The sequence below is a fragment of the Oryctolagus cuniculus genome, chromosome 16 (genome assembly GCF_051225735.1).
Source record: "Oryctolagus cuniculus isolate XC-2025 breed Fujian yellow rabbit chromosome 16, ASM5122573v1, whole genome shotgun sequence".
In the NCBI taxonomy this organism is placed as follows: Eukaryota; Metazoa; Chordata; class Mammalia; order Lagomorpha; family Leporidae; genus Oryctolagus; species Oryctolagus cuniculus.
The window spans coordinates 78377864-78392403 of NC_142882.1; the positions used below are offsets into that span (position 1 = coordinate 78377864).

The 14540-nt window shown below is 39.5% G+C and overlaps 1 long non-coding RNA gene across 25 annotated transcripts in view; it reads right to left on the minus strand.

The window, feature by feature from the left end:
- LOC103349471 (uncharacterized) overlaps positions 1-14540 on the minus strand; it is a 35002-nt gene that overhangs the window by 14404 nt on the left and 6058 nt on the right. For 10 of the 25 annotated variants that reach the window (XR_016223111.1, XR_016223123.1, XR_016223112.1 and 7 more), the window contains exons 3-4: positions 11761-11897; positions 1936-2045 (exon numbers count right to left, since the gene is read on the minus strand). This is a non-coding gene — a long non-coding RNA (uncharacterized LOC103349471). Of the gene's footprint in view, positions 1-1935; positions 2046-3159; positions 4383-8299; positions 8679-11760; positions 11911-14540 lie in introns of those variants that run through there. The other 15 variants (XR_016223126.1, XR_016223113.1, XR_016223119.1 and 12 more) reach the window with 5 other exon arrangements.

A 14540-nucleotide genomic window follows, 5' to 3' on the forward strand; every position in this document is an offset into this window, starting at 1 on the left:
CAGTTTGGGATGGTCTGAAAAATGGATGATAGGGGCCGGCACCGCGGCTCACTAGGCTAATCCTCCGCCTTGTGGCGCCGGCACACCGGGTTCTAGTCCCAGTCGGGGCGCTGGATTCTGTACCGGTTGCCCCTCTTCCAGGCCAGCTCTCTGCTGTGGCCAGGGAGTGCAGTGGAGGATGGCCCAGGTGCTTGGGCCCTGCACCCCATGGGAGACCAGGATAAGTACCTGGCTCCTGCCATCGGATCAGCGCGGTGAGCTGTCCGCAGTGCGCCGGCCGCGGCGGCCATTGGAGGGTGAACCAACGGCAAAAAGGAAGACCTTTCTCTCTGTCTCTCTCTCGCACTGTCCACTCTGCCTGTCCAAAAAAAAAAAAAAAAAATGGATGATAGGGTACAGAAGTGGATGGGGTAGAACATCAAGAAAGCTGCTATGGCCTTGGGTGATCACTGATGTCATAAATAAGAGTGTCAATTGTTAAATCAACAACAGTAGTCACTGTGCACTTGTAGCTCATGTAGGACCTCTGTCCTTAATGAGTTGTACTATGAGAGTTAATGGTAAAACTAGTCTTCAAACAGTACTTTATATTTTGTGTGTCTGTGTGGGTGCAAACTGTTGAAATCTTTTTATTAAGATTTTATTTATTTATTTGAGAGGTAGAGTTATAGAAAGTGAGATGGAGAGACAGAGAGAAAGGTCTTTCTTCTGTTAGTTCACTCCCCAAATGGCTGCCACGGCCAGATCTGTGCAAATGTTAAGCCACGAGCCAGGTGCTTCTTTCTGGTCTCCCATGCAGGTGCAGGGTCTCAAGCACTTGTACCATCTTCTACTGCTTCCCTAGACCACAGCAGAGAGCTGGATTGGAAGAGGAACAGCCGGGACTAGAACTGGTGCCCATGTGGGATGCAGGCGCCACAGGTGGAGGATTAACCTACTGTGCCACAGCGCTGGCCCCGAAGTCTTTACTTAATATAGAGTTGATCTTCTGTATATAAAGATAATTAAAAATGAATCTTAATGAAGAATGGAATGGGAGAGGGAGTAGGAGGTAGGATGGGAGTGGGGGTGGAAGGGTAGGTATGGGAGGAAGAACGACTATATTCCAAAAGCTGTACCAATAAAATTTATATTTATTAAATAAAAGCTTTCTGAAAAAAAAAAGAAAGCTGCTATGATATAAGTGTGAAAAAAAAAACAGTGATGTGGACAAAAGTGGTGCTGGTTGTAGTGTGGAGGAAATCAAGAGGGGCAGATGTGAACGTTATTTAGTGTGCAAATTCCAAAGACTTTGTTGATGGATTGAATGTGGGATTTGGCAGGATTAAATTTCCAAAGTGGGAGATGTCAAGGAACTTTTAGGTTTCTGCGTCTGCAACTGGAAGGAAGCAGGTGTTGTTCATGGAATTGGAACAAAGCAGAAGAGAATATCTGGGGAGAAGAGGTCATGAGTTTGGCTTTAGACAGGTTGAGTTTGAGGTACACCTGAACTGTCTCACAGAAGTTATCAGGCAGTTCTATATTCAGGTGTGGAACTCAGAGTGGTCTGTGCTAGAAATACAAATGTGGGAATGGCCCAAGTATAGCTTTTAATGCCAGGCAAAACTCTTGGGACATCCAGTGTGAGGTTGCAGATTTAACAGTCCTTAAGAAACTGTTTCCAGGAGGAGAAACCATTAAAAGAGACGGAGGCAATACCGTCATGGAGCTAGACAGCATCAAAACATAAAAAGAATAGAAATGTAGAAGATGATGCCAAGAAGTCACATACAAGTTTTTCATAGTTATGGACATGAACTTAAAAGCTACTTTTCTGTGACAATTAATGTCATTGGACTAGAAAGGACAAAGAGAGGAGAGGAGCTGAAGTAGTAATGCTAAGTATCTTCCAAGTGCTTTACAGACATATTATTCAGCTCTCAAAATAATTCTTACCATTGAAGAAAATAAAGTTCACAGAAGATGAGATGACTTTCCCAAGGTAACTCTGGAGGTAGCCAAAATAGCATTCAACACCCATCTTTAAAGATAACAGTTGAGTTTTGCTGTTGATGATACACATTTTTATTATAGATGCAATGCTTCAAAATAAAAGTGTAATAAAATTTTAAATTGTTCCCGAAATGTTCAAAAGACTAAATAAAGCACCATGGTCTTAAAGTCCCCTATTTCATTTTGTCAATAAAAATATATTTTTAAAAGGTTATTATAAGAGACCTGCATGCTGTCCCATCCCTACTCTATTTCTACTCTGAAGAGAAACTACTTTTCACTCTTTTAACTGTTTGATCACTTTGGGATCTGTTGTATTATTTTCATATTTCTAAATATTATATCTATGCTGCTATTTATGAATTCATAATTCTTAGATAATAATTGTGTGCCTCCTGTTATGGTAGTATAGCACAATTATTCATGCCCATGTTCCTTCTCTTCCCACTCAATCAAGTTATATGATTCCAATGATAGAAAATCGTGTGCAGTTGTTTATTAGATATGTTGTATTATGTGTATATTTTATCAATTTACTTAATAGTTGCCTCATTTTAACTTGCATGCTTTTATTAAGCCTATCCTTAATCAAACCTCCCCTACCCCCACTACCTCATAAGGGGGATCACAAACCACCACTAGTAGTTTCAAAATGCTCATTTGTCCTCAAAGTCCTACTGTTCCCCAGAATTTTCACGCCTGGCTAGCTATGTTTTTGCTCTCTGTATTCAGCTTCCCTGGAGGTGCATTCTCTTTGGCACTCAGCCCCATCCTCTTTGAAAAATGGAATCTGTGAGCAAAGGATGGGAGCAATGCAATCCCTGGCCCCATCACTGAGACTTCAAGCCCTGACTGCATCAACTGTGAATATGAGGGTTTGTTCCCTTCAGAAGGCAGTGGAGAAAGGATGGAAAGATCGTGTTTGCACCCTAAAATTAGCTTGAGAGGCCACCGTTTGTTGTTGAGGATGTTGGTGTTGCCTCATCCCATCCGTCACCCAAGCACAGATACATTGATTTATGACAATAGTTCAGCTTTCCATGAAGACCCTCCCTCCCCAAGACTGATGCCATCATCATTCTCAGCTACAGGAACATCCAAATGAAGGCAGATTTCAAAACAGTCTGTGAACACTACACATTATTAATCCTGTATCAAACAAAATCATTCCTTAAAATGAAATTTATGTTTGGCAAGTTATTTTTCATAGTCTTAAAGCACATTATTAAATATTGTATGAGCAACTGCTGTCACTGTATCAGAAATACATCAGGGAATTGTATACACATTCTTAGAAAAATAATCAATGACTTGTAGAACAAATCAAACTGGTTTACAATCACTAGGTAATCTATTTTTCCAAGGACTAATGCTGTTTCAAAAAACTATGTAATTCTAGGGCCGGCGCCGCGGCTCACTAGGCTAATCCTCCACCTGCGGTGCCAGCACCCCGGGTTCTAGTCCCAGTTGGGGCACCGGATTCTGTCCTGGTTGCTCCTCTTCCAGTCCAGCTCTCTGCTGTGGCCTGGGAGTGCAGTGGAGGATGGCCTAAGTGCTTGGGCCCTGCACCCACATGGGAGACTGGGAGGAAGCACCTGGCTCCTGGCTTCGGATTGGTGCAGTGCGCTGGCTGTGGCGGCCATCTCGGGGGAGATTAACCAACGAAAGGAAGACCTTTCTTTTTGTCTCTCTCTCACTGTCTAACTCTGCCTGTCAAAAAAAAAAAAAAATGTAATTCTAATATACACAATTGAAAACCACATACTCGATCTAAATTCTACTTTCTGTAACATAAGTCTAAGCTGGATTTTATAAAGGATCATATATATTTTTTAAAGATTTAGTTATTTGAAAGTCAGTTATACAGAGAGAGAAGGAGAGGCAGAGAGAGAGGTCTTCGGTCTTCCATCTGATGGTTCACTCCCCAGTTGGCCTCAACAGCTGGAGCTGTTCGGATTAGGAGCCAGGAGCTTCCTCTTGGTCTCTCACGTGGGTGCAGGGGCCCAAGGACTTGGGCCATCTTCTGCTGCTTTCCCAGGCCATAGCAGAGAGCTGGATCAGAAGTAGAGCAGCCGGGTCTCAAACTGGCGCCTATATGGGATGCCGGCACTTCAGGCAAGGGCATTAACCCGCTGCGCCACAGTGCTGGCCCCAGGATCATATTATTTTGCTCCAAAGACAAATGCAGATTTCTAGGTAAGGATGTACATAAAGCACAAAAAAATAGCAAATGATAAAAATCCCATAAACTGTGAGATCTCTTAGGTCATTCTCCACTAGACATTCCCTAACCCTATCCATTGATTTTCAAAGGGATGTCATGAGACCAGCAGCTTGAGAATCACTTCAGAAGTTGTCAGAAGTGCAAATTTTGGTTCCTCTCTCCAGACCTATGAAATCAGAGATAATGTTAGTGGGGCTCAGCAATCTGGACTAGAGCAGTTTATCTTGAACTTCACTGAGCATCAGAATCAACTGGACAGCTGCATGATGCATAAATTGCTGTGTTCAATCCTTAATCCAGTCATTCTCAGGTGAGGCTGATCATTCCGGTCAGGGATGACACTGAGAGCTAATGGTCTAGGCGAATTAAACACCATGTGAACTGAGTGAGTTACCATGTGGAATTTGGTTATCTTTGACCTGTGATGATTTCCTTTGGAAGATTTCATCTGATTTCCTCTGATGAATGTGTATGTAGGAAATAGAAGGTAGGATCAATCCCCCAAATAAACACTTATGGACACTTTCCTTGTGGAAGTCACAGACAGAAAAGAGTCAGCCACTTGGGGTTCACATATTAGCAGGAGAAAACACCACCAACAACTAAGCTCAATTTATGACTGATATGGATGCTCCAAACTGCTAAAAGGAGCACATATTGTGCTAACATAAGGGTCTAGTAGAGGAACTTGGCTGAGAAAATTAAGAATAAGTTCCTAGCTTCAATATAAAGAATGAGGCATTAGTTTTCTATTATTGCTGTAACAAATTACACGAACTTAGTGGCCTACACCACATTGTTTTATCTTACTCTTCTGTAGGGCAGTATGCCAAGCTGGAGCTCACTGGGCTGAAACCAAGCATTAGAGAGACTGTGCTTCTTCCTGGGGGTTCTAGAACATAATCTATTCCCTTCCCAGCTTTGAAAAGCTGTCATTCTTCCTCTGGCCTTTCCTCTAATTTCAATACTGGCAACATTGTCTCTCTCTGTTCATCTTTTTCCTGGTCACAGCCCTGTCTAACTGGCTTTGCTCCTCTACATTTCTTCAGCCTTTTGGTTACACTGGTCCATCAGGATAATCCAGCTAATCTCCCCATTTTAAGGTCAATTTTTGTCCTATCTGCAACCTTTGTTACTCTTTGCTATACCCACATTCACAGGTTCTGGAGAGGAGGACATGAATACCTTTGGGGAGTAATACTCTACCCACGACAAATGATGTAAATTGGATAGACCTCAAAGAACATTCAAAACACACTTCATTATGCAAAAAACATACATGAAACCAAAGGAATGATAAGAGCTAGGTGTTCACAGCATGAACTGAGGCCAGTAGGATCTAAATGAGAAAGTAAGAAAGTATCTGGGGAAAGACAGGGATGGTGATTACAAGGTAGAGTCTCCAGAAGAAGTAAATTTACAGAGAAAATAATAGAATAATTTTAGCAGAAAAGAGAAAAAACTAAGATGAAAATATGCTAGAATCATATTAAAGCAAATATACCCCAAAACTTTTATACAAATAATGGGAAGATACAGCTAACTCTCAATTTTACTTATTTATTTTTAAAGATTTATTTATTTATTTGAGAGTCAGAGTTACACAGAGAGAGGAGAAGCAGAGGGAGGGAGGGAGGGAGGGAGACAGAGAGAGAGAGAGAGAGAGAGAGAGAGAGAGAGAGAGAGAGAGAGAAAGAGGTCTTCCATCCACTAGTTCACTCCCCAATTGGCCGCAACATCTGGAGCTGTGCCAATCCGAAGCCAGGAGCCAGGAGTTTCTTCTGGGTCTCCCACACGGGTGCAGGGGCCCAAGGACTTGGGCCATCTTCTGCTGCTTTCCCAGGCCATAGTAGAGAGCTGGACTGGAAGTGGAGCAGCTGGGTCTTGAACCAGTGCCCAAATGGGATGCTAGCGCTTCAGTCCAGGGCATTAACCCACTGCGCCACAGCACCAGCCCCAACCAACTCTCAATTTTAAATAGAATATGTTGCTTTGTAATGATTCATGTATTTCTGGGAATGCTTAAAGTTATATTCAGATTCCTACATTTCTGCCAGAAATATCAATAGAATGGTCACTATTCTTGACAGTCACAAAATCGGAGTGCTTTTAGTAGGAAGAAGGAATGTTATCCTTATTATCAAACTGGTCTTATCTAGTTAATATAATGATTCTTAAGGGATAATTTCTCATTATCAAAAAACATTACATGGAAATTATAATTCAAAAGCATTATTTCTTTTTTTTTTTCAAAAGCATTATTATTTCTTTCTGTAATCCAAATGTCCTGAGAGATACCCAGAATGGTCATCGGGACATAAGATAATTAGTCTATTTTGCCCTTTGGAAGTCACTATAAGGGTTTGCTGCTCTGAGCCCAGTTGCAGGAGCTCTTCTCAGACAGCCTGAAACTCCTGACATTACTTGGAAAACTTCCAGGTAGGTTCACTTTCCTCTTCTGGGGGAGGACAGGGAAGGTGATCATTTCTTTAATCAAATCTGACTTTAACATACGTAAGAACTACCATTTTAGGGCTAATCTCTTCTCTTTTAATTCTCCCCATTAAGACTGGTTGTGCAAATTAATTTCCAATACAGCCATGCAAGCAAGTTAAAAATCTTAAAATTAGCATAGCCAAATATTAAACATGTATAAGTACTTATTTCATGTTGAAAATGGCTATAGAGACTAAAACAATTAGACAAAAGTAGCATCCGTATCTCATTCTAAAGAGAAGAAATCTATAGGTAAAAATTTTGGATAGTACATCTCCTTTATGTACTGGTAATGAAAGTGGATTGAAAAGCACATTTGTAGGTTTCTGACACATAATACACTTTTTGAAACATTCCCCCAAATACCCTCTAGACCCACTAAAGCCAGCATGAGCTTCAGTGAACTCAAGGCTAGGTTCACAATTGATTGCTCGGGATGTTGTGCCTGACTCATAGTGTGTCTCCAGAATAAAATGTTTGATGAGTGACTGATTACATGAATTAGAGGGGAATAAGATAAGAAGTTGAGTCCTGGGTTCCCATCCATTAAGAGAATTTGCTGCTCTTTTTTAGATATTTTCCCAAATGTCATCTATGTATTGTGAGGAGTCAATCATTTTTACTCTCATTTCTCCACCATAAAGACAGTAATACATGTTTCTTGTAGAAAAGGAAAATATGTGAGGCCAACACTGTGGCTCATCGGGTTAAGCAGCTACCTGCAAAGCCAGTATCCCATTCGAGCACAGGTTTGAGACTCCACTGCTCCCCTTCCCATCTTGCTCCCTGTTAAAGCACCAGGGAAGGCAGTGCAAGGTGACCAAAGTGCTTGAGTTCCTGCCACCAACATGGAGACCCAGATGGAATTCCAGGCTCCTTGGTTCAGCCTGGCCCAACCCTAGCCATTGTGGCCATTTGGGGAATGAATCAGCAAACTTAACACCTCTCCTTCCACCCCCATAACTTTACATTTCAAATACATAGAATCTTTTTTTTAATGTGAACTGGTTCAAAGAGGAGCTAATGTGAAACAATACCATCATCACTGTCCATATTTGGCAAATATATGTCCAAATTCTGCTATTTCTTTGTCTCCCTCTTTCTATACACACACACACGCATGCACACACACACAAACACCATGGATTTATGTTAAATGTATGCATTTGCATGGCAGTAAATACTTTTTTGATAAAAGAAATAATACCTAAAATATGTTATAATTTTGTGATACTAGCACAATTTATGCAATGGTTAGTCTGGTTGATTAATGCCTAATTTCAATGATAACAATTTTGGTTTCTATATCCCTTTGCACTTATTTTCTTCTTGGGAAAAGTGTAAAAGTGTTATTTCTTCACCCAAAGTATACAATCATTTAACATTTTGATACATAGTGCCAAAATTATTGCTATACTAGTTTCATTAAGTTAAAGCTCCATCAACAGTACATTTCTCTTAGCAGTCAACCCTGGACACTTTCATTAATCTTTTTTCTAATCTCATAGATCATGTGTTGTGCATTGTTGTTAATCAATGGTATTAATGCCAGGAGTTGATTTGGACAGCATAATAAACAATAACCTCTTGGAGAATTTTCTTTATTTTAATATCCATTGAAATATTTCTTTTAATAATGGAATTTTAAAACACTTCAGATTATATTATTTAAACAGTTTGACAATGTTTAGGGGTATATACTTTTTAAACCTTGCATATTAGCATGGACTAAATTATTGTGGACAACTAGAACCCTAAATTTTTAATGGCTCAATTCGGTGAAGTTGTTTTGGAGTCCAGATGCCTTTAACCTTCTCTGTCTCCTTGGGTTTTAAAGCTATGCACAGCTTGAGGTGTGAAGAGAGTATGGAAGAGGCACATTCAACTTTCACAAGCCTCAGCCCAGAAGTTAGCACGAACTGCTCTCATTCATGTTTCATTGGCCAAAACATGTCATCTAGGACACCTAGGGACAAACAGGATGAAGAAATTCAGTTCCCAGCTGAGCTGCTACTTTCCACCTACAACTGTGCACCACAGAAAGAATGAACAAATTTTAAGGGACAGAAACCATTTATGACATAACCTTTTTCTGATATTTTTGGCAAGCCGGGGTTTTTAAATTTTATGGTGCTAAATCCATCACTCTGTTTCCTTTCCATTGTGCTTTCTGCTTCACTTAATGGGGGCATGGAGACTGAGTAGAAAGATCAGGCTAGCCTGTGTGATAGCCTTCTCGCTGGGGTACAGAAATTGGTGTCCTTGACTCCCAGCCCAACCAGGACTCAAGGGACAAAGATCACAGAGAAACAGGGCCCTGGGGGGAAGTGAGCCTCACCTCTGCATGTAGTAATCTCCCCTCACTGCACTTGCTCACTGCCAGTCAGTTCCAGTACAGCAAATGGCTCAGCAAGAGCAACTCAAAGGCTAACCCTTCAAGCAGAGAACACAGAGACTGGAGATCATGACCAGCTGAGATGTGACACATGCTATCTGTTCAGAGCCTGAAGGGTGGTGGTACTACAGGGGCAAGGCAAACAGAAACATTCAGCTGGTGTAACTGCCTGAATAATAGATGATCTCTTAAACAAAAATATCTGTCCACTCCACTGAAAAGCACTGTGTCTGTTTATGACTAGACTGATAAACCAATCGTAGAGAACCCGGAATGACTCAGTATTCCCCATGCTTTTCTCCTTCATCCTTTAATCTGCTTTGAAAATGGAAAGAAGGCTGGCAAACTGCCTTGAGCTTGGCAGGTGAGCTATTTTATCTGTTTCTCAATTTTTGTTCAAGAATGTGCATTTCATGTTCTGTGATGAGCTAGGCAGATTTCTGTGGGGTGCTGCAAAAATATTTTTCCTTCTTTCATCTTTTGTGAACCTTGGAAATCCCACAATTCTAGAATAGTTGATGGCTCATGTTTGACTTGGCTCCGGTTACAAACTGCAATTTTTATAGCAAAGTTTATAAGTGCTATTGGAAAACACCTTGCAGAGGAGGCAACTGTTTGGGTATTTAATAAAAAATATAGCCCAAACACCTATTGCTGGGAGCAAAAATGCATTCTCTTTTCAATTATATGTGCTGCATACTTGCACTCCAAGGCTAATCACCTGTGCTAATTTCATTGTTTTTAAATCACATTTTAAATTTAAAAACCTGGGACAGGCATATGGTGCAATGGTTAAGATGTCCACATCCCATATTACAGTGGTTGGTGTGAGTCCCTGCTCCACTTCTAATCCAGCTTCCTGCTAATGAGCACCCTGGTAGGCAGCAGATGATGGCTCAAGTACTCAGATCTCTGTCACCCACATGGGAGTCCTGGATGAAGGTCCAGTCTCCAGCTGTAGCAGGCATATGTGGAATGAGCCAGTAGATAGGTCTCTCTCTGCCTTTCAAACAGAATGAAAACAAATAGATACGATTTTTTAAAAAAATTTAAAACTATTTCGTTAACTGTTTCCAAACACTTTCTGTTTTCATTCTTTTGGGAAAAAGTCAAAGAGGGGAAAAATCACTAGAAGCTAAATATTTCCATTTTTAAAAAAGATTTATTCATTTGAAACTCAGAGTTACAGAAAGAGAGAGAGAGACAAAGAGAGAGATCTCTTAGCCACTGGTTCATTCCACAGATGGCGCAAGGGCCAGGGCTGAGCCAGGCTGAAGTCAGGAGCCAAGAGCTTCATCTGGGTCTCCCATGGAGGTGCAGGGGCCCAAGTACTTGGGCCATTTTCCACTGCCTTTCCCAGGCTGTTAACAGGGATTGGGATTGGAAGCAGAGCAGCTGTTATAGGAAGACCCCCACAAGCCTGCAACGCCATAACAAATCAGCCTCTCTTTCCATGTTTCCAACAAATCAGAAGGCAATAAGCCTGTCTACAGAAAGCGTTTTTCAGGGGAACATTAATTTCTAATTATATTTTAGGAAACATACTTATTCTTCAGCAAAGAGAGTATTTTTTTTTAAGATAGATGATGAGAGCTTCTGCAAATGGAAGTTGCTGCAGAAAGTGCGTAAGCGCAGTGAGGAGCACTCGGCCTCAGAAGACATCCGCATTGTAACACTCATTCCCACCACACTTGGACCACAGCACTTGAACTATTCAATTTCCTCTAATCATGGGTTTCCTCATCTTTAATGCTAGTTGGGTAAACCAATATTGAACATCTCTCCCAAGTCTGCAAATATTGTATTCAAAATGTTTCCAGCAAATTTGTCATATACTCAGGGAATTTTTGCTGATTTTTTTATTTTTTGTCCAAAAGGACTCCACTTAGAGCCGAACACCATCTCTATGAGAAAACTTTACTCTTCTCAAGAGGAAGAGTTAAGATTTTTTTTTTAAAAAAAAGGCCCGTTTAACTGAATATAGTAAAAATTAATGTACTTTGACAACTTCCATAGACTTATAAACCCAGGATCTCTCTATACCGCTTAGACCTTCTAAATTACACATCTTTAATCTTTAATTTAAAAGTACAAATCTCTTATCTCACACCTCCTTCCCTTTGTGTGTGTATTTATGTGTTTTCCCCTCATGAAATCATTCATATTATAATGATTTTAAATGCTATAGACCTCCAAATGTGTCCCAGTTATGAAAGCCTTAGTCTCCTTTATCATTAAGACAAACATTTCTTTGTATTAAGGTTGAGGAAAGTATCCTTTCATTTTATTAATTTTAATATTTTATTTAGGAATAATTGTTATATCGTAGCTCTTCAAGTTTAATTATGGTGTTTCCAAAATCTGTGTGGGAATTGGCACAGGCTCTTTGTCCTTGGGAACTGGCCTAGCCCACAGACAGAAAACTGTGATGAAACCATGCTGCCTCAGCACCAAAGGACCTCCTCCCCAGCTACTGGCAGCACTGCCTGCTCAAGCCTCCTCACCCTCCACCACTGTCAGCCCTCTGTAGGAACTGCCTTTAGCAGCAGAGTTGCCTAACCCAAGAGCACGCCAGATGCCTAAGCTCATATCCAACCACTAGTCAATGAGAGGTGCCCCAGTTTAGAATAATATAAAGAGTTATCTTACTTACAGGGATCATAGTATCACCAGGGAGGCTCTCACAGCTCAGCTTCTCCTCCTCTGCCCCTGGCATTGATGCTGAGAGCCCCTCCCCGATGCACTTCCTTCAGGCTTACTCTCCATCCCGAAGTTGGCTTCCGAGGGTACCTAACAAGAGAACCTACACACTGAGCATCATTTGACAACTATTGTAGAACATACTGGGCAAAACTGAGAAATAGCAGGGTTTATTATGGGAGAGATAATGGGCAGAGCACAGTCTTTGAACTTATAACATGAAGACAAACATTGATAGTGATTTGGCACTGTGTGCCATCATCATGCAATTTTTCATCTGCTACAATCGTGATATGACTTCCTCAAGACACTGATAGTTCTATGTTGTACCTGGGCCAATTTAATTGGCCCGGGGCAAATTGCTGATTTTTCTTTTTATCTTTTCAAGTTCCACATTGTTTATTATATATTCCATATTGCCATAAGATGGGGCTTAATTCTGTATTTCTTTCTGGTAAATTTTTTGGCTAGCATACATACAAAATATACAGCTTGATGACTTTCCAAAGGGTTAATATTCTATATAACTTAACAAAAATATATACTACATTACTAGTGTCCCTGAAATCTCTTTTGCTCCCTTCTAGTCCTACTAAAAGTAATTATTTCAATATTTCCCACCATGTTAGTTTTGTATTTGAATTTTATGTCAATGGAAAAAAATTATACATTCTCCATGCTTGTATTTCCATCATGATTTTTCATTTAGTGTTTTGTTCATGAGATTCATCCGTACTGTTGAGTATTGTGTGTTTTCACTTTTATTGTATACAGTTACAATGTATACCTCTACTATAGTTTATCTACTCATTTTTTTTGCTGTTGAAAATTGTGATGTTTCCAATTTATTGCTATTATGAATGGTAAAATTGTGACCGTGTGTGTGTGTGTGTGTGTGTGTGTGTGTGGTTCTGTTGGTCTATGCCTAGGAACAGAAGTGGTGCTTCACAGGCATATGTGGATATATATTTCAACTTCAGCAGATATAGAAAACAGTAATCCAAGGTGATTGTACCAGCTGGCACATCCACTAGCAGCATTTGAGTTCTACTTGCTCCTCATCCCTATCAATACTTGGCATCTCATATACATAACAAATACACACACACACACACACACAGAGGCGCTACATTTTGGAGGAGGTGTAGTGTTACTTCAGTGTGATTTTTACTTGAATTTCTCTGAGATCTAATTATGTTGGGCAATATTTCAAATATTGGCCATTTAGATAGTCTTTTGTGAAGATATTTCCATTTTTTTTTCTTTTTTGTCCATTTCTTCTATTGACTTATCTTTTCCTTTTTAATTTTCAGGAACTGTTTATATATTCCCTGCATAAATCCTATGTCAAATACATTTACTGCAAATATCATACTTCATTGCATGACTTGCCTTTTCATACTTTTAATGGTGCTGTTTGAATGAACAGGAATTCCTTTAGTTCAAAATGTTAATTATTTGAGAAAGAGAAAGAGAATGCTTTTAATTACTAGTTCATTCCCCAAATGCCTGCAACAACTGGAGCTAAGCCAGGCTGGAACTGAGAACTAGAAACTCAGTACAAGTTTCCCACATAAGTGCAGTGACCCAACAACTTGAGTCATCATCTGCTGCTCCCAGGGTCCATGCATTAGCAGAAAGTTGGTATGGTGAGGATCCAGGACATGAACCCAGGCAATAAAATATGGGAAACAGTTGTCCCAACGGGCATCATAGATTAAATGCCTACTCCTGGTATTCTTATTTTTAATACAGTGAAGTTTATCAACATTTTCCATTTTTGCTTCAAAGAATTAAGGAATTGAATTAAAATATTTTACTGTGTAGTAAAATTTTGAAATTCATGCATAGTTTTTTCAAAATACTCATTTTCTGTTAATTTTTAAAGACCTGTCTGTGAATGTATTTCAAAAGTTCTTTTGCTCCAAAAAAATGTGACTTTTATTTCCAGTTTCTAATTAACTTTTTGTAGCATCCTTATATATAATGTGAAAAGCAGTGTAATCTGTATCTGTTGATATAAATGTACCCTAAAAGCAAACCAAGAAGAAATCAGCGCCAATCAGTTATAGGAAGCACATACTGAAGGCATAAGTTTTATGTGAATATGAGACCTGAATATCTGTAATACTGGTATCAAATAATATTGATTCTTGGTGTAATGATTAAAACATTTAATACTATCTGATATTCTATAGCAATTACATTCAATCTATATGATTACAAAGAATCAAAGATTGGACATAAAAATTTGGTCATCTCAGACTATTGTAGGATTATGATAATAACAAAGTAACAAAACTGTATATTTTAGCCTTTGGCTCCAGGATACTTTCTGGTCAAAAAACTAAGCCAAACTGAAATGAGATTATCTGCAAACATTTGTGACACATTCTTGACTCAGTTCATGAAATCAAGAGCTATGACTGCTATCTTTTGAAAAACGGAAAAAATAAGCAAATCTCCGCTACATAAAAACTGATAGCATATTTCAATTCCTGAACAACTTATTGAAATGTTTTGTCTCTCATATGTACGTAAATAAATGCACCATTGGGGGAAAAACAAATCAATAAGTGGAATAATAAGATAACATGTCTGTCAAAGTGTCTAACAGTGCTATAAACTGAGTTATATATTTCATATTTCTGTTCATAATTTGAATGTTTTGGAATTATAATTCAATGCTTATTGCATAATAAATGGCATTAAAATAAAATGACAATCAACTTG